The 19,165-nt window shown below is 38.0% G+C and overlaps 6 non-coding genes across 6 annotated transcripts; all 6 read left to right on the top strand.

The window, feature by feature from the left end:
• The first annotated feature begins 5,310 nt into the window (after positions 1–5,310).
• TRNAT-CGU (transfer RNA threonine (anticodon CGU)) lies at positions 5,311–5,384 on the top strand. The gene has a single exon. It is a non-coding gene; the product is annotated as a tRNA-Thr (tRNA).
• A 1,522-nt stretch (positions 5,385–6,906) lies between these two features.
• On the top strand, positions 6,907–6,980 carry TRNAT-CGU (transfer RNA threonine (anticodon CGU)). The gene has a single exon. It is a non-coding gene; the product is annotated as a tRNA-Thr (tRNA).
• Positions 6,981–8,478: 1,498 nt separating this feature from the next.
• Positions 8,479–8,552, top strand: TRNAT-CGU (transfer RNA threonine (anticodon CGU)). Its single transcript has one exon. It is a non-coding gene; the product is annotated as a tRNA-Thr (tRNA).
• A 2,320-nt stretch (positions 8,553–10,872) lies between these two features.
• TRNAM-CAU (transfer RNA methionine (anticodon CAU)) lies at positions 10,873–10,946 on the top strand. The gene has a single exon. It is a non-coding gene; the product is annotated as a tRNA-Met (tRNA).
• A 716-nt stretch (positions 10,947–11,662) lies between these two features.
• Positions 11,663–11,736, top strand: TRNAT-CGU (transfer RNA threonine (anticodon CGU)). The gene has a single exon. It is a non-coding gene; the product is annotated as a tRNA-Thr (tRNA).
• Positions 11,737–17,549: 5,813 nt separating this feature from the next.
• TRNAT-CGU (transfer RNA threonine (anticodon CGU)) lies at positions 17,550–17,623 on the top strand. Its single transcript has one exon. It is a non-coding gene; the product is annotated as a tRNA-Thr (tRNA).
• The last annotated feature ends 1,542 nt before the right edge of the window (positions 17,624–19,165 follow it).

The following is a 19,165-nucleotide window of genomic DNA, read 5'->3' as shown; positions in this document are numbered from 1 at the left end:
CTAGAGCATTAGAAATGGGGCCCATTATGTTTGGAGCATTATTTGGGCCCATAAGACAGTGGAGCTTCATCCATGGGGACCAACATATACTGTAGCATTATGTGGAGCTCATCATATACTGTTTCAAACATTATATGGGACCAATGATTCTGTATGGAGAAATAGATGGGCCTCGTCATGAGATGTAAAAAGTGAGGTATTTTTCATTGTACTATACCGCTATTTATCTGCCGTATCGGAGCATGATGAGTTGTGGTATGTGCTAAAGGGGCGCTCTTTCGCCCAGGGCACATGAAAACCTGCAGCCAGCCCTCCCCCCCACAACTTTAGCCAAATAACCCCCATTTTTCAGTGCGTAACTTGTATTATGAAGTTAATTAAGGTTGACAAGCTTAAGTAAGAAGAATTGATGCTTTTGGCATTCAAATGGGCACTGTAGGTGTGTTTCCTGTCCTCCTCTCACTGCCGACTTTTATTCCCCATTGACTTACATTGGGTTTCGTGTTTCGGGACGACCCCGACTTTTCCCTATAATCGGACGATCTTGCTCGACCCGACTTTTGGAAAAGTCGGGTTTCACGAAACGAAACGCGACCCTAAAAAACCAAAAGTCGCTCAACTCTACTGCTGACATTCGAAATCAAGATTTTCTGTTTACTAAACAGGCTCTTTGACCAACTTGGCTAAATCACGAAAAGATGTGATATATTGGAAAGACTGCTTAGAGAGTCACATGCGGAAAGTCGAGACATTTCAAAATAAAATCCATTGGTTAAGTTGTCAAGCTTGAAGCAATCTTACTTCCTTTTCAGCATTTAGATGAGATTCTTAATCTCACAATTGCACTTTTGGCAATGTGGGCGTTCAAACCCAGTGTACGCGGATGAGAGACTGAGTACTTTCTTGACCTACTCATAGTGTCTGGGAGGGTGAGCTGGACTTGAGAGCTGCATATGGTGGAAGTAGCGGTGGACAGGGCGGACTGAGAGAGGGTTGATGATGGTGATGGAGTTGGTGTTCTTTCTGATGGCCTAGAATCAGTCTTTCGTTGATATAACAGTGGGATTCCCTGACTGCTGTGGTCTTGCAACACCTCAACATTTGCTGCTGTGCTAACCGGTGGGCTTACAGTGGGGGAAACAATGTAGCGTTGCTGACTACCTTCGTTGTGATCAGTTGCACATGTGGCACTTGAGGTTTGGTGTTGTGTCCACGCTTGCAAGTGCATGCTGGTTAAATGTCTAAGCATGCAACTGGTATTCAAATTTTTCAGATTTTTCCCTCGGCTAAAGGTCTTTGCGCACTTCTTACAGATAACCTTGGCCTGATCATGAGGATTTTGTTCAAAAAAGTGCCACACTGCACTCTTCCTACTTTGGCAGACATTTTGCGGACTAGCACGCTGTGATCTTTTGACCCTCTGGACAAGCTGTCCAGCAACTCTTTTGATGTTTGGAACCTGTCTTTGGAGTGCTCCGGGCCTGCCAGATAACAGCTGTTGCGATGTCGATGTCTGCTGTGGATGCTCCTCATCTGAGCTATTGGAAGCAGCACCCTCTTCCCCCAATGGATGCCAATCTGGGTCAACAACTGGGTCATCCATCACCTCCTCTTCTATGTCATGTGCACCTTTCTCTGTGTCACCGTGTATGGTGGTATAGTGTGCGGGAAGGGGCACCTGAGTCTCATCAGGGTCAAAATCTGGCTCTGTACACTGCGAGGACAATGTAGTGCTCTGAGTGAATGTACCAGCAGAATCATCCATCAGCGGCTGTGCATCAGTGCACTCCATGTCAGATTCATCTTGGCCTGGGTAATTCACCATTTCACTTGATAATCCAGGCATGGTATGTGAAAACAGCTCCATGGAGTAATCAGTAGTATGGCCTGCGTCATCCTTCAATCTTGGTTGGGGTGAAGGACACAAGGAAAGGTGTGGTTCATGAACATGAGCCTCCAATGACGACTCAGTGCTTTTACTTTTTACAACTGAAGAAGAGGAGGCGATAGAGCTGGAGGCTGAGTCAGCAATGTAAGACAAAACTTTTTCCTGATGCTCTGCCTTTAAAAGCGGTTTGCCAACTCCTAGAAAGCTAAGCGTTCGAGGCCTTATGTAGCCAGACGATGACGCAGGGTCAGCACCTCCTGCATTCGGTCCGATTTTGCTCTTGCCACTACCATCAGATCCACCACCAACACCATCATTACCAGCTGCCAACCCCCGCCCAATTCCACGGCCTCTTCCACCAGCCTTCCTCATTTTTGGTAGAAATGTAGACAAAATCCAACAAACTATATAGTAATGTAAAACAAGGTACAAGGTGTCTATAGGACAGGGGAGATTTAGAATTTCTGCACACACTTGTGGACAGTGGACACTTTTGGATTGTGTGAGGCCCACTGATATCTGAGCGCTATGTGACAGGCTCGATGGCACAGCTGCCTGTGACCAAAGTGACGAGAGGATAATGGAGATTTTGAATCTCTGCGCACACTTTTGGACACTGGACACTTGTGGATTGTGTGAGGCCCACTGATATCTGAGCGCTATGTGACAGGCTCGATGGCACAGCTGCCTGTGACCAAAGTGACGAGAGGATAATGGAGATTTTGAATCTCTGTGCACACTTTTGGACACTGGACACTTGTGGATTGTGTGAGGCCCACTGATATCTGAGCGCTATGTGACAGGCTCGATGGCACAGCTGCCTGTGACCAAAGTGACGAGAGGATAATGGAGATTTTGAATCTCTGCGCACACTTTTGGACACTGGACACTTGTGGATTGTGTGAGACCCACTGATATCTGAGCGCTATGTGACACGCTCGATGGCACAGCTGCCTGTGACCAAAGTGACGAGAGGATAATGGAGATTTTGAATCTCTGCGCACACTTTTGGACACTGGACACTTGTGGATTGTGTGAGGCCCACTGATATCTGAGCGCTATGTGACACGCTCAATGGCACATCTGTGACCAAAGTGACGAGAGGATAATGGAGATTTTGAATCTCTGCGCACACTTTTGGACACTGGACACTTGTGGATTGTGTGAGGCCCACTGATATCTGAGCGCTATGTGACACGCTCGATGGCACAGCTGCCTGTGACCAAAGTGACGAGAGGATAATGGAGATTTTGAATCTCTGTGCACACTTTTGGACACTGGACACTTGTGGATTGTGTGAGGCCCACTGATATCTGAGCGCTATGTGACACGCTCGATGGCACAGCTGCCTGTGACCAAAGTGACGAGAGGATAATGGAGATTTTGAATCTCTGCGCACACTTTTGGACACTGGACACTTGTGGATTGTGTGAGGCCCACTGATATCTGAGCGCTGTGTGACATGCTCGATGGCACAGCTGCCTGTGACCAAAGTGACGAGAGGATAATGGAGATTTTGAATCTCTGCGCACACTTTTGGACACTGGACACTTGTGGATTGTGTGAGACCCACTGATATCTGAGCGCTATGTGACACGCTCGATGGCACAGCTGCCTGTGACCAAAGTGACGAGAGGATAATGGAGATTTTGAATCTCTGCGCACACTTTTGGACACTGGACACTTGTGGATTGTGTGAGGCCCACTGATATCTGAGCGCTATGTGACAAGCTCAATGGCACAGCTGTGACCAAAGTGACGAGAGGATAATGGAGATTTTGAATCTCTGCGCACACTTTTGGACAATGGACACTTGTGGATTGTGTGAGGCCCACTGATATCTGAGCGCTATGTGACACGCTCGATGGCACAGCTGCCTGTGACCAAAGTGACGAGAGGATAATGGAGATTTTGAATCTCTGTGCACACTTTTGGACACTGGACACTTGTGGATTCTGTGAGGCCCACTGATATCTGAGCGCTATGTGACACGCTCGATGGCACAGCTGCCTGTGACCAAAGTGACGAGAGGATAATGGAGATTTTGAATCTCTGCGCACACTTTTGGACACTGGACACTTGTGGATTGTGTGAGGCCCACTGATATCTGAGCGCTATGTGACATGCTCGATGGCACAGCTGCCTGTGACCAAAGTGACGAGAGGATAATGGAGATTTTGAATCTCTGCGCACACTTTTGGACACTGGACACTTGTGGATTGTGTGAGGCCCACTGATATCTGAGCGCTATGTGACACGCTCGATGGCACAGCTGCCTGTGACCAAAGTGACAAGAGGATAATGGAGATTTTGAATCTCTGCGCACACTTTTGGACACTGGACACTTGTGGATTGTGTGAGGCCCACTGATATCTGAGCGGTATGTGACAGGCTCGATGGCACAGCTGTGACAAAAGTGACTAGAGGATAAGGGAGATTGGATTGCTTTTAAAAAAGCAGTTTGCGGAGCAGTGGGTAAACAGCAATGCCAGCGTGTCAGGAAGCCTTAAAAGGCAGCCCAACAACCAACACCACTGATACACCACAATATAGCCTCCCCTTGCACTGCACACACAGTGACTTGTGTGTTGTGCAGGCCAAATCGCTAGCAGCAGAAGCAGTTTTTTTGTCTTCTTCCCTGCCTAACGCTCTCCCTACAAAATCAGCAGCAACCTCTCCCTATACTAAGATCGGCAGAAGTAAGATGGCGGTCGGCGTGCACGCCCTTTTATACCCCCTGTGACGCCCACCAAAGCAAGCCAATCACTTGCTTGCCCTTCTGAAAGATGGTGGTGACCCGTGCCTAGGTCATCACGTTGCCCACAGTGTCCGTGGATCCTGATTGGCTGAAAAAGAGCGCAAAACAAACTTTTGAAACGCGACTTTGGCGCGTAAGTCGCCGACCTCGTGGCCGACCTCATCCTAGGGTCGGGTTTCGTTTCATGAAACCCGACTTTGCCAAAAGTCGGCGACTTTTGAATTTTTCCGACCCGTTTCGCTCAACTCTAGTCAGCAGTGCTTTCCCTTCTTCATGTCAGTTTGGGGCTGTTAGCCGAAAAAGAGGACTTTCACTTTTGTTTGACATCAATCATGTCTTTCCCAAAGCCCTAATAAAGTGCAATTGAGAGAAAAAAACTTTCTGCTTTTGAAATGCTCTAAAAGGAATTAGATGAAATAAGTTTCTTTAGAGAATATAGGATGGCTTCAATCATTACAAATTAAAACCAGTGGAATTTAAGTAAAAAAAAATTTGCTTTTGAAATGCTCTAAAAGGAATTAGATGAAATAACTTTCTTTAGAGAATATAGGATGGGATCAAGCATTACAAATTAAAACCAGTGGAATTACTCATTAGATGCTACAAATTTTCATAGCAGTTTTCTGAAAAAGCAGAATAATAAATATTCACATATGGAACATGTGGTGCTGTGGCTTAGTTGGTTAAAGCGCCTGGCTCGTAAACAGGAGATCCTGAGTTCAACTCTCAGCAGTACCTTGTTTTCATCTTCTCAAGAATAAGCTTCCTATCTTAAAGCAGGTGTTTTACCTGTGTGCAAACTCAAATTTGCCATTGTTCCAGCCCTACTGATAGTGCAATTGTGAGATTAAGTATCTCATCTAAATGCTGAAAAGGAAGTAAGACTGCTTCAAGATTGACAACTTAACCAATGGATTTTATTTTGAAATGCCTCCACTTTCCGCATCTGACTCTCTAAGCAGTCTTTCCAATATATCACATCTTTTTGTGATTTAGCCAAGTTGGTCAAAGAGCCTGTTTAGTAAACAGAAAATCTTGATTTCGAATGTCAGCAGTGCTTTCCTTTCTTCATGTCAGTTTGGGGCTGTTAGCCGAAAAAGAGGACTTTCACTTTTGTTTGACATCAAACATGTCTTTCCCAAAGCCCTAATAAAGTGCAATTGAGAGAAAAAAACTTTCTGCTTTTGAAATGCTCTAAAAGGAATTAGATGAAATAAGTTTCTTTAGAGAATATAGGATGGCTTCAAGCATTCCAAATTAAAACCAGTGGAATTTGAGTGAAAAAAAAATTTTCTTTTGAAATGCTCTAAAAGGAATTAGATGAAATAACTTTCTTTAGAGAATATAGGATGGGCTCAAGCATTACAAATTAAAACCAGTGGAATTACACATTAGATGCTACAAATTTTCATAGCAGTTTTCTGAAAAAGCAGAATAATAAATATTGACATATGGATCATGTGGTGCTGTGGCTTAGTAGGTTAAAGCGCCTGGGTCGTAATCAGGAGATCTTGAGTTCAACTCTCAGCAGTACCTTGTTTTCATCTTCTCAAGAATAAGCTTCCTATCTTAAAGCAGGTGTTTTACCTGTGTGCAAACTCAAATTTGCCATTGTTCCAGCCCTACTGATAGTGCAATTGTGAGATTAAGTATCTCATCTAAATGCTGAAAAGGAAGTAAGACTGCTTCAAGATTGACAACTTAAACAATGGATTTTATTATGAAATGCCTCCACTTTCCGCATCTGACTCTCTAAGCAGTCTTTCCAATATATCACATCTTTTTGTGATTTAGCCAAGTTGGTCAAAGAGCCTGTTTAGTAAACAGAAAATCTTGATTTCGAATGTCAGCAGTGCTTTCCTTTCTTCATGTCAGTTTGGGGCTGTTAGCTGAAAAAGAGGACTTTCACTTTTGTTTGACATCAAACATGTCTTTCCCAAAGCCCTAATAAAGTGCAATTGAGAGAAAAAAAACTTTCTCCTTTTGAAATGCTCTAAAAGGAATTAGATGAAATAAGTTTCTTTAGAGAATATAGGATGGCTTCAATCATTACAAATTAAAACCAGTGGAATTTAAGTAAAAAAAAATTTGCTTTTGAAATGCTCTAAAAGGAATTAGATGAAATAACTTTCTTTAGAGAATATAGGATGGGCTCAAGCATTACAAATTAAAACCAGTGGAATTACACATTAGATGTTGCAAATTTTCTTAGCAGTTTTCTGAAAAAGCAGAATAATAAATATTCACATAGGGAGCATGTGGTGCTGTGGCTTAGTTGGTTAAAGCTCCTGTCTCGTAAACAGGAGATCCTGAGTTCAACTCTCAGCAGTACCTTGTTTTCATCTTCTCAAGAATAAGCTTCCTATCTTAAAGCAGGTGTTTTACCTGTGTGCAAACTCAAATTTGCCATTGTTCCAGCCCTACTGATAGTGCAATTGTGAGATTAAGTATCTCATCTAAATGCTGAAAAGGAAGTAATATTGCTTCAAACTTAACCAATGGATTTTATTTTGAAATGCCTCCACTTTCCGCATCTGACTCTCTAAGCAGTCTTTCCAATATATCACATCTTTTTGTGATTTAGCCAAGTTGGTCAAAGAGCCTGTTTAGTAAACAGAAAATCTTGATTTCGAATGTCATCAGTGCTTTCCTTTCTTCATGTCAGTTTGGGGCTGTTAGCCGAAAAAGAGGACTTTCACTTTTGTTTGACATCAAACATGTCTTTCCCAAAGCCCTAATAAAGTGCAATTGAGAGAAAAAACTTTCTGCTTTTGAAATGCTCTAAAAGGAATTAGATGAAATAAGTTTCTTTAGAGAATATAGGATGGCTTCAAGCATTCCAAATTAAAACCAGTGGAATTTGAGTGAAAAAAAAAATTTGCTTTTGAAATGCTCTAAAAGGAATTAGATGAAATAACTTTCTTTAGAGAATATAGGATGGGCTCAAGCATTACAAATTAAAACCAGTGGAATTACACATTAGATGCTACAAATTTTCATAGCAGTTTTCTGAAAAAGCAGAATAATAAATATTGACATATGCATCATGTGGTGCTTTGGCTTAGTAGGTTAAAGCGCCTGGCTCGTAATCAGGAGATCTTGAGTTCAACTCTCAGCAGTACCTTGTTTTCATCTTCTCAAGAATAAGCTTCCTATCTTAAAGCAGGTGTTTTACCTCTGTGCAATCACCAGCCCTACTGATAGTGCAATTGTGAGATTAAGAATCTCATCTAAATGCTGAAAAGGAATTAAGACTGCTTCAAGCTTGACAATTTAACCAATGGATTATATTTTGAAATGCCTCCACTTTCTGCATCTGACTCTCTAAGCAGTCTTTCCAATATATCACATCTTTTTGTGATGTAGACAAGTTGGTCAAAGAGCCTGTTTAGTAAACAGAAAATCTTGATTTCGAATGTCAGCAGTGCTTTCCTTTCTTCATGTCAGTTTGGGGCTGTTAGCCGAAAAAGAGGACTTTCACTTTTGTTTGATATCAAACATGTCTTTCCCAAAGCCCTAATAAAGTGCAATTGAGAGAAAAAAACTTTCTGCTTTTGAAATGCTCTAAAAGGAATTAGATGAAATAAGTTTCTTTAGAGAATATAGGATGGCTTCACGCATTCCAAATTAAAACCAGTGGAATTTGAGTGAAAAAAAAATTTGCTTTTGAAATGCTCTAAAAGGAATTAGATGAAATAACTTTCTTTAGAGAATATAGGATGGGCTCAAGCATTACAAATTAAAACCAGTGGAATTACACATTAGATGCTACAAATTTTCATAGCAGTTTTCTGAAAAAGCAGAATAGTAAATATTGACATATGGATCATGTGGTGCTGTGGCTTAGTTGGTTAAAGCGCCTGGCTCGTAATCAGGAGATCTTGAGTTCAACTCTCAGCAGTACCTTGTTTTCATCTTCTCAAGAATAAGCTTCCTATCTTAAAGCAGGTGTTTTACCTGTGTGCAAACTCAAATTTGCCATTGTTCCAGCCCTACTGATAGTGCAATTGTGAGATTAAGTATCTCATCTAAATGCTGAAAAGGAAGTAAGACTGCTTCAAGATTGACAACTTAACCAATGGATTTTATTTTGAAATGCCTCCACTTTCCGCATCTGACTCTCTAAGCAGTCTTTCCAATATATCACATATTTTTATGATTTAGCCAAGTTGGTCAAAGAGCCTGTTTAGTAAACAGAAAATCTTGATTTCGAATGTCAGCAGTGCTTTCCTTTCTTCATGTCAGTTTGGGGCTGTTAGCTGAAAAAGAGGACTTTCACTTTTGTTTGACATCAAACATGTCTTTCCCAAAGCCCTAATAAAGTGCAATTGAGAGAAAAAAAACTTTCTGCTTCTGAAATGCTCTAAAAGGAATTAGATGAAATAAGTTTCTTTAGAGAATATAGGATGACTTCAATCATTACAAATTAAAACCAGTGGAATTTAAGTAAAAAAAACATTTGCTTTTGAAATGCTCTAAAAGGAATTAGATGAAATAACTTTCTTTAGAGAATATAGGATGGGCTCAAGCATTACAAATTAAAACCAGTGGAATTACACATTAGATGCTACAAATTTTCATTGCAGTTTTCTGAAAAAGCAGAATAAGAAATATTCACATATGGATCATGTGGTGCTGTGGCTTAGTTGGTTAAAGCGCCTGGCTCGTAAACGGGAGATCTTGAGTTCAACTCTCAGCAGTACCTTTTTTTCATCTTCCCAAGAATAAGCTTCCTATCTTAAAGCAGGTGTTTTACCTGTGTGCAAACTCAAATTTGCCATTGTACCAGCCCTACTGATAGTGCAATTGTGAGATTAAGAATCTCATCTAAATGCTGAAAAGGAATTAAGACTGCTTCAAGCTTGACAATTTAACCAATGGATTTTATTTTGAAATGCCTCCACTTTCTGCATCTGACTCTCTAAGCAGTCTTTCCAATATATCACATCTTTTTGTGTTTTAGCCAAGCTGGTCAAAGAGCCTGTTTAGTAAACAGAAAATCTTGATTTCGAATGTCAGCAGTGCTTTCCATTCTTCATGTCAGTTTGGGGCTGTTAGCTGAAAAAGAGGACTTTCACTTTTGTTTGACATCAAACATGTCTTTCCCAAAGCCCTAATAAAGTGCAATTGAGAGAAAAAAAACTTTCTGCTTTTGAAATGCTCTAAAAGGAATTAGATGAAATAAGTTTCTTTAGAGAATATAGGATGGCTTCAATCATTACAAATTAAAACCAGTGGAATTTAAGTAAAAAAAAATTTGCTTTTGAAATGCTCTAAAAGGAATTAGATGAAATAACTTTCTTTAGAGAATATAGGATGGGCTCAAGCATTACAAATTAAAACCAGTGGAATTACACATTAGATGCTACAAATTTTCATAGCAGTTTTCTGAAAAAGCAGAATAATAAATAATCACAAATGGATCATGTGGTGCTGTGGCTTAGTTGGTTAAAGCACCTGGCTCATAAACAGGAGATCTAGAGTTCAACTCTCAGCAGTACCTTGTTTTCATCTTCTCAAGAATAAGCTTCCTATCTTAAAGCAGGTGTTTTACCTGTGTGCAAACTCAAATTTGCCATTGTACCAGCCCTACTGAAAGTGCAATTGTGAGATTAAGTATCTCATCTAAATGCTGAAAAGGAAGTAAGACTGCTTCAAGATTGACAACTTAAACAATGGATTTTATTTTGAAATGCCTCCACTTTCCGCATCTGACTCTCTAAGCAGTCTTTCCAATATATCACATCTTTTTGTGATTTAGCCAAGTTGGTCAAAGAGCCTGTTTAGTAAACAGAAAATCTTGATTTCGAATGTCAGCAGTGCTTTCCTTTCTTCATGTCAGTTTGGGGCTGTTAGCCGAAAAAGAGGACTTTCACTTTTGTTTGACATCAAACATGTCTTTCCCAAAGCCCTAATAAAGTGCAATTGAGAGAAAAAAACTTTCTGCTTTTGAAATGCTCTAAAAGGAATTAGATGAAATAAGTTTCTTTAGAGAATATAGGATGGCTTCAATCATTACAAATTAAAACCAGTGGAATTTAAGTAAAAAAAAAATTGCTTTTGAAATGCTCTAAAAGGAATTAGATGAAATAACTTTCTTTAGAGAATATAGGATGGGCTCAAGCATTACAAATTAAAACCAGTGGAATTACACATTAGATGTTGCAAATTTTCTTAGCAGTTTTCTGAAAAAGCAGAATAATAAATATTCACATATGGAGCATGTGGTGCTGTGGCTTAGTTGGTTAAAGCTCCTGTCTCATAAACAGGAGATCCTGAGTTCAACTCTCAGCAGTACCTTGTTTTCATCTTCTCAAGAATAAGCTTCCTATCTTAAAGCAGGTGTTTTACCTGTGTGCAAACTCAAATTTGCGATTGTTCCATCCCTACTGATAGTGCAATTGTGAGATTAAGTATCTCATCTAAATGCTGAAAAGGAAGTAATATTGCTTCAAACTTAACCAATGGATTTTATTTTGAAATGCCTCCACTTTCCGCATCTGACTCTCTAAGCAGTCTTTCCAATATATCACATCTTTTTGTGATTTAGCCAAGTTGGTCAAAGAGCCTGTTTAGTAAACAGAAAATCTTGATTTCGAATGTCAGCAGTGCTTTCCTTTCTTCATGTCAGTTTGGGGCTGTTAGCTGAAAAAGAGGACTTTCACTTTTGTTTGACATCAAACATGTCTTTCCCAAAGCCCTAATAAAGTGCAATTGAGAGAAAAAAAACTTTCTCCTTTTGAAATGCTCTAAAAGGAATTAGATGAAATAAGTTTCTTTAGAGAATATAGGATGGCTTCAATCATTACAAATTAAAACCAGTGGAATTTAAGTAAAAAAAAATTTGCTTTTGAAATGCTCTAAAAGGAATTAGATGAAATAACTTTCTTTAGAGAATATAGGATGGGCTCAAGCATTACAAATTAAAACCAGTGGAATTACACATTAGATGTTGCAAATTTTCTTAGCAGTTTTCTGAAAAAGCAGAATAATAAATATTCACATAGGGAGCATGTGGTGCTGTGGCTTAGTTGGTTAAAGCTCCTGTTTCGTAAACAGGAGATCCTGAGTTCAACTCTCAGCAGTACCTTGTTTTCATCTTCTCAAGAATAAGCTTCCTATCTTAAAGCATGTGTTTTACCTGTGTGCAAACTCAAATTTGCCATTGTTCCAGCCCTACTGATAGTGCAATTGTGAGATTAAGTATCTCATCTAAATGCTGAAAAGGAAGTAATATTGCTTCAAACTTAACCAATGGATTTTATTTTGAAATGCCTCCACTTTCCGCATCTGACTCTCTAAGCAGTCTTTCCAATATATCACATCTTTTTGTGATTTAGCCAAGTTGGTCAAAGAGCCTGTTTAGTAAACAGAAAATCTTGATTTCGAATGTCAGCAGTGCTTTCCTTTCTTCATGTCAGTTTGGGGCTGTTAGCCGAAAAAGAGGACTTTCACTTTTGTTTGACATCAAACATGTCTTTCCCAAAGCCCTAATAAAGTGCAATTGAGAGAAAAAACTTTCTGCTTTTGAAATGCTCTAAAAGGAATTAGATGAAATAAGTTTCTTTAGAGAATATAGGATGGCTTCAAGCATTCCAAATTAAAACCAGTGGAATTTGAGTGAAAAAAAAAATGTGCTTTTGAAATGCTCTAAAAGGAATTAGATGAAATAACTTTCTTTAGAGAATATAGGATGGCTTCAATCATTACAAATTAAAACCAGTGGAATTTAAGTAAAAAAAACATTTGCTTTTGAAATGCTCTAAAAGGAATTAGATGAAATAACTTTCTTTAGAGAATATAGGATGGGCTCAAGCATTACAAATTAAAACCAGTGGAATTACACATTAGATGCTACAAATTTTCATAGCAGTTTTCTGAAAAAGCAGAATAATAAATAATCACAAATGGATCATGTGGTGCTGTGGCTTAGTTGGTTAAAGCACCTGGCTCGTAAACAGGAGATCTAGAGTTCAACTCTCAGCAGTACCTTGTTTTCAGCTTCTCAAGAATAAGCTTCCTATCTTAAAGCAGGTGTTTTACCTGTGTGCAAACTCAAATTTGCCATTGTACCAGCCCTACTGATAGTGCAATTGTGAGATTAAGTATCTCATCTAAATGCTGAAAAGGAAGTAATATTGCTTCAAACTTAACCAATGGATTTTATTTTGAAATGCCTCCACTTTCCGCATCTGACTCTCTAAGCAGTCTTTCCAATATATCACATCTTTTTGTGATTTAGCCAAGTTGGTCAAAGAGCCTGTTTAGTAAACAGAAAATCTTGATTTCGAATGTCAGCAGTGCTTTCCTTTCTTCATGTCAGTTTGGGGCTGTTAGCCGAAAAAGAGGACTTTCACTTTTGTTTGACATCAAACATGTCTTTCCCAAAGCCCTAATAAAGTGCAATTGAGAGAAAAAACTTTCTGCTTTTGAAATGCTCTAAAAGGAATTAGATGAAATAAGTTTCTTTAGAGAATATAGGATGGCTTCAAGCATTCCAAATTAAAACCAGTGGAATTTGAGTGAAAAAAAAAATGTGCTTTTGAAATGCTCTAAAAGGAATTAGATGAAATAACTTTCTTTAGAGAATATAGGATGGCTTCAATCATTACAAATTAAAACCAGTGGAATTTAAGTAAAAAAAACATTTGCTTTTGAAATGCTCTAAAAGGAATTAGATGAAATAACTTTCTTTAGAGAATATAGGATGGGCTCAAGCATTACAAATTAAAACCAGTGGAATTACACATTAGATGCTACAAATTTTCATAGCAGTTTTCTGAAAAAGCAGAATAATAAATAATCACAAATGGATCATGTGGTGCTGTGGCTTAGTTGGTTAAAGCACCTGGCTCGTAAACAGGAGATCTAGAGTTCAACTCTCAGCAGTACCTTGTTTTCAGCTTCTCAAGAATAAGCTTCCTATCTTAAAGCAGGTGTTTTACCTGTGTGCAAACTCAAATTTGCCATTGTACCAGCCCTACTGATAGTGCAATTGTGAGATTAAGTATCTCATCTAAATGCTGAAAAGGAAGTAAGACTGCTTCAAGATTGACAACTTAAACAATGGATTTTATTTTGAAATGCCTCCACTTTCCGCATCTGACTCTCTAAGCAGTCTTTCCAATATATCACATCTTTTTGTGATTTAGCCAAGTTGGTCAAAGAGCCTGTTTAGTAAACAGAAAATCTTGATTTCGAATGTCAGCAGTGCTTTCCTTTCTTCATGTCAGTTTGGGGCTGTTAGCCGAAAAAGAGGACTTTCACTTTTGTTTGACATCAAACATGTCTTTCCCAAAGCCCTAATAAAGTGCAATTGAGAGAAAAAAACTTTCTGCTTTTGAAATGCTCTAAAAGGAATTAGATGAAATAAGTTTCTTTAGAGAATATAGGATGGCTTCAATCATTACAAATTAAAACCAGTGGAATTTAAGTAAAAAAAAAATTGCTTTTGAAATGCTCTAAAAGGAATTAGATGAAATAACTTTCTTTAGAGAATATAGGATGGGCTCAAGCATTACAAATTAAAACCAGTGGAATTACACATTAGATGTTGCAAATTTTCTTAGCAGTTTTCTGAAAAAGCAGAATAATAAATATTCACATATGGAGCATGTGGTGCTGTGGCTTAGTTGGTTAAAGCTCCTGTCTCATAAACAAGAGATCCTGAGTTCAACTCTCAGCAGTACCTTGTTTTCATCTTCTCAAGAATAAGCTTCCTATCTTAAAGCAGGTGTTTTACCTGTGTGCAAACTCAAATTTGCGATTGTTCCATCCCTACTGATAGTGCAATTGTGAGATTAAGTATCTCATCTAAATGCTGAAAAGGAAGTAATATTGCTTCAAACTTAACCAATGGATTTTATTTTGAAATGCCTCCACTTTCCGCATCTGACTCTCTAAGCAGTCTTTCCAATATATCACATCTTTTGTGATTTAGCCAAGTTGGTCAAAGAGCCTGTTTAGTAAACAGAAAATCTTGATTTCGAATGTCAGCAGTGCTTTCCTTTCTTCATGTCAGTTTGGGGCTGTTAGCTGAAAAAGAGGACTTTCACTTTTGTTTGACATCAAACATGTCTTTCCCAAAGCCCTAATAAAGTGCAATTGAGAGAAAAAACTTTCTGCTTTTGAAATGCTCTAAAAGGAATTAGATGAAATAAGTTTCTTTAGAGAATATAGGATGGCTTCAAGCATTCCAAATTAAAACCAGTGGAATTTGAGTGAAAAAAAAAATGTGCTTTTGAAATGCTCTAAAAGGAATTAGATGAAATAACTTTCTTTAGAGAATATAGGATGGCTTCAATCATTACAAATTAAAACCAGTGGAATTTAAGTAAAAAAAACATTTGCTTTTGAAATGCTCTAAAAGGAATTAGATGAAATAACTTTCTTTAGAGAATATAGGATGGGCTCAAGCATTACAAATTAAAACCAGTGGAATTACACATTAGATGCTACAAATTTTCATAGCAGTTTTCTGAAAAAACAGAATAATAAATATTCACATATGGATCATGTGGTGCTGTGGCTTAGTTGGTTAAAGCGTCTGGCTCGTAAACGGGAGATCTTGAGTTCAACTCTCAGCAGTACCTTTTTTTCATCTTCTCAAGAATAAGCTTCCTATCTTAAAGCAGGTGTTTTACCTGTGTGCAAACTCAAATTTGCCATTGTACCAGCCCTACTGATAGTGCAATTGTGAGATTAAGAATCTCATCTAAATGCTGAAAAGGAATTAAGACTGCTTCAAGCTTGACAATTTAACCAATGGATTTTATTTTGAAATGCCTCCACTTTCTGCATCTGACTCTCTAAGCAGTCTTTCCAATATATCACATCTTTTTGTGTTTTAGCCAAGTTGGTCAAAGAGCCTGTTTAGTAAACAGAAAATCTTGATTTCGAATGTCAGCAGTGCTTTCCTTTCTTCATGTCAGTTTGGGGCTGTTAGCCGAAAAAGAGGACTTTCACTTTTGTTTGACATCAAACATGTCTTTCCCAAAGCCCTAATAAAGTGCAATTGAGAGAAAAAAACTTTCTGCTTTTGAAATGCTCTAAAAGGAATTAGATGAAATAAGTTTCTTTAGAGAATATAGGATGGCTTCAATCATTACAAATTAAAACCAGTGGAATTTAAGTAAAAAAAAAATTGCTTTTGAAATGCTCTAAAAGGAATTAGATGAAATAACTTTCTTTAGAGAATATAGGATGGGCTCAAGCATTACAAATTAAAACCAGTGGAATTACACATTAGATGTTGCAAATTTTCTTAGCAGTTTTCTGAAAAAGCAGAATAATAAATATTCACATATGGAGCATGTGGTGCTGTGGCTTAGTTGGTTAAAGCTCCTGTCTCATAAACAGTAGATCCTGAGTTCAACTCTCAGCAGTACCTTGTTTTCATCTTCTCAAGAATAAGCTTCCTATCTTAAAGCAGGTGTTTTACCTGTGTGCAAACTCAAATTTGCGATTGTTCCAGCCCTACTGATAGTGCAATTGTGAGATTAAGTATCTCATCTAAATGCTGAAAAGGAAGTAATATTGCTTCAAACTTAACCAATGGATTTTATTTTGAAATGCCTCCACTTTCCGCATCTGACTCTCTAAGCAGTCTTTCCAATATATCACATCTTTTTGTGATTTAGCCAAGTTGGTCAAAGAGCCTGTTTAGTAAACAGAAAATCTTGATTTCGAATGTCAGCAGTGCTTTCCTTTCTTCATGTCAGTTTGGGGCTGTTAGCTGAAAAAGAGGACTTTCACTTTTGTTTGACATCAAACATGTCTTTCCCAAAGCCCTAATAAAGTGCAATTGAGAGAAAAAAAACTTTCTGCTTTTGAAATGCTCTAAAAGGAATTAGATGAAATAAGTTTCTTTAGAGAATATAGGATGGCTTCAATCATTACAAATTAAAACCAGTGGAATTTAAGTAAAAAATAATTTGCTTTTGAAATGCTCTAAAAGGAATTAGATGAAATAACTTTCTTTAGAGAATATAGGATGGGCTCAAGCATTACAAATTAAATCCAGTGGAATTACACATTAGATGCTACAAATTTTCATAGCAGTTTTCTGAAAAAGCAGAATAGTAAATATTGACATATGGATCATGTGGTGCTGTGGCTTAGTTGGTTAAAGCGCTTGGCTCGTAAACAGGAGATCTTGAGTTCAACTCTCAGCAGTACCTTGTTTTCATCTTCTCAAGAATAAGCTTCCTATCTTAAAGCGGGTGTTTTACCTGTGTGCAAACTCAAATTTGCCATTGTACCTGCCCTACTGATAGTGCAATTGTGAGATTAAGAATCTCATCTAAATGCTGAAAAGGAAGTAAGACTGCTTCAAGATTGACAACCTAACCAATGGATTTTATTTTGAAATGCCTCCACTTTCCGCAACTGACTCTCTAAGCAGTCTTTCCAATATATCACATCTTTTTGTGATTTAGCCAAGTTGGTCAAAGAGCCTGTTTAGTAAACAGAAAATCTTGATTTCGAATGTCAGCAGTGCTTTCCTTTCTTCATGTCAGTTTGGGGCTGTTAGCTGAAAAAGAGGACTTTCACTTTTGTTTGACATCAAACATGTCTTTCCCAAAGCCCTAATAAAGTGCAATTGAGAGAAAAAAAACTTTCTCCTTTTGAAATGCTCTAAAAGGAATTAGATGAAATAAGTTTCTTTAGAGAATATAGGATGGCTTCAATCATTACAAATTAAAACCAGTGGAATTTAAGTAAAAAAAAATTTGCTTTTGAAATGCTCTAAAAGGAATTAGATGAAATAACTTTCTTTAGAGAATATAGGATGGGCTCAAGCATTACAAATTAAAACCAGTGGAATTACACATTAGATGTTGCAAATTTTCTTAGCAGTTTTCTGAAAAAGCAGAATAATAAATATTCACATAGGGAGCATGTGGTGCTGTGGCTTAGTTGGTTAAAACTCCTGTCTCGTAAACAGGAGATCCTGAGTTCAACTCTCAGCAGTACCTTGTTTTCATCTTCTCAAGAATAAGCTTCCTATCTTAAAGCAGGTGTTTTACCTGTGTGCAAACTCAAATTTGCCATTGTTCCAGCCCTACTGATAGTGCAATTGTGAGATTAAGTATCTCATCTAAATGCTGAAAAGGAAGTAATATTGCTTCAAACTTAACCAATGGATTTTATTTTGAAATGCCTCCACTTTCCGCATCTGACTCTCTAAGCAGTCTTTCCAATATATCACATCTTTTTGTGATTTAGCCAAGTTGGTCAAAGAGCTTGTTTAGTAAACAGAAAATCTTGATTTCGAATGTCAGCAGTGCTTTCCTTTCTTCATGTCAGTTTGGGGCTGTTAGCCGAAAAAGAGGACTTTCACTTTTGTTTGACATCAAACATGTCTTTCCCAAAGCCCTAATAAAGTGCAATTGAGAGAAAAAAAACTTTCTGCTTTTGAAATGCTCTAAAAGGAATTAGATGAAATAAGTTTCTTTAGAGAATATAGGATGGCTTCAATCATTACAAATTAAAACCAGTGGAATTTAAGTAAAAAAAAATTTGCTTTTGAAATGCTCTAAAAGGAATTAGATGAAATAACTTTCTTTAGAGAATATAGGATGGGCTCAAGCATTACAAATTAAAACCAGTGGAATTACACATTAGATGCTACAAATTTTCATAGCAGTTTTCTGAAAAAGCAGAATAGTAAATATTGACATATGGATCATGTGGTGCTGTGGCTTAGTTGGTTAAAGCGCTTGGCTCGTAAACAGGAGATCTTGAGTTCAACTCTCAGCAGTACCTTGTTTTCATCTTCTCAAGAATAAGCTTCCTATCTTAAAGCGGGTGTTTTACCTGTGTGCAAACTCAAATTTGCCATTGTACCTGCCCTACTGATAGTGCAATTGTGAGATTAAGAATCTCATCTAAATGCTGAAAAGGAAGTAAGACTGCTTCAAGATTGACAACCTAACCAATGGATTTTATTTTGAAATGCCTCCACTTTCCGCATCTGACTCTCTAAGCAGTCTTTCCAATATATCACATCTTTTTGTGATTTAGCCAAGTTGGTCAAAGAGCCTGTTTAGTAAACAGAAAATCTTGATTTCGAATGTCAGCAGTGCTTTCCTTTCTTCATGTCAGTTTGGGGCTGTTAGCTGAAAAAGAGGACTTTCACTTTTGTTTGACATCAAACATGTCTTTCCCAAAGCCCTAATAAAGTGCAATTGAGAGAAAAAAAACTTTCTGCTTTTGAAATGCTCTAAAAGGAATTAGATGAAATAAGTTTCTTTAGAGAATATAGGATGGCTTCAATCATTACAAATTAAAACCAGTGGAATTTAAGTAAAAAAAAATTTGCTTTTGAAATGCTCTAAAAGGAATTAGATGAAATAACTTTCTTTAGAGAATATAGGATGGGCTCAAGCATTACAAATGAAAACCAGTGGAATTACACATTAGATGCTACAAATTTTCATAGCAGTTTTCTGAAAAAGCAGAATAGTAAATATTGACATATGGATCATGTGGTGCTGTGGCTTAGTTGGTTAAAGCGC

Source organism: Dendrobates tinctorius, unplaced genomic scaffold (genome assembly GCF_039654945.1).
Source record: "Dendrobates tinctorius isolate UK_male_01 unplaced genomic scaffold, ASM3965494v1 ptg000254l, whole genome shotgun sequence".
Lineage (NCBI taxonomy): Eukaryota > Metazoa > Chordata > Amphibia > Anura > Dendrobatidae > Dendrobates > Dendrobates tinctorius.
This window is presented reverse-complemented; position numbering and strand designations above follow the sequence as displayed.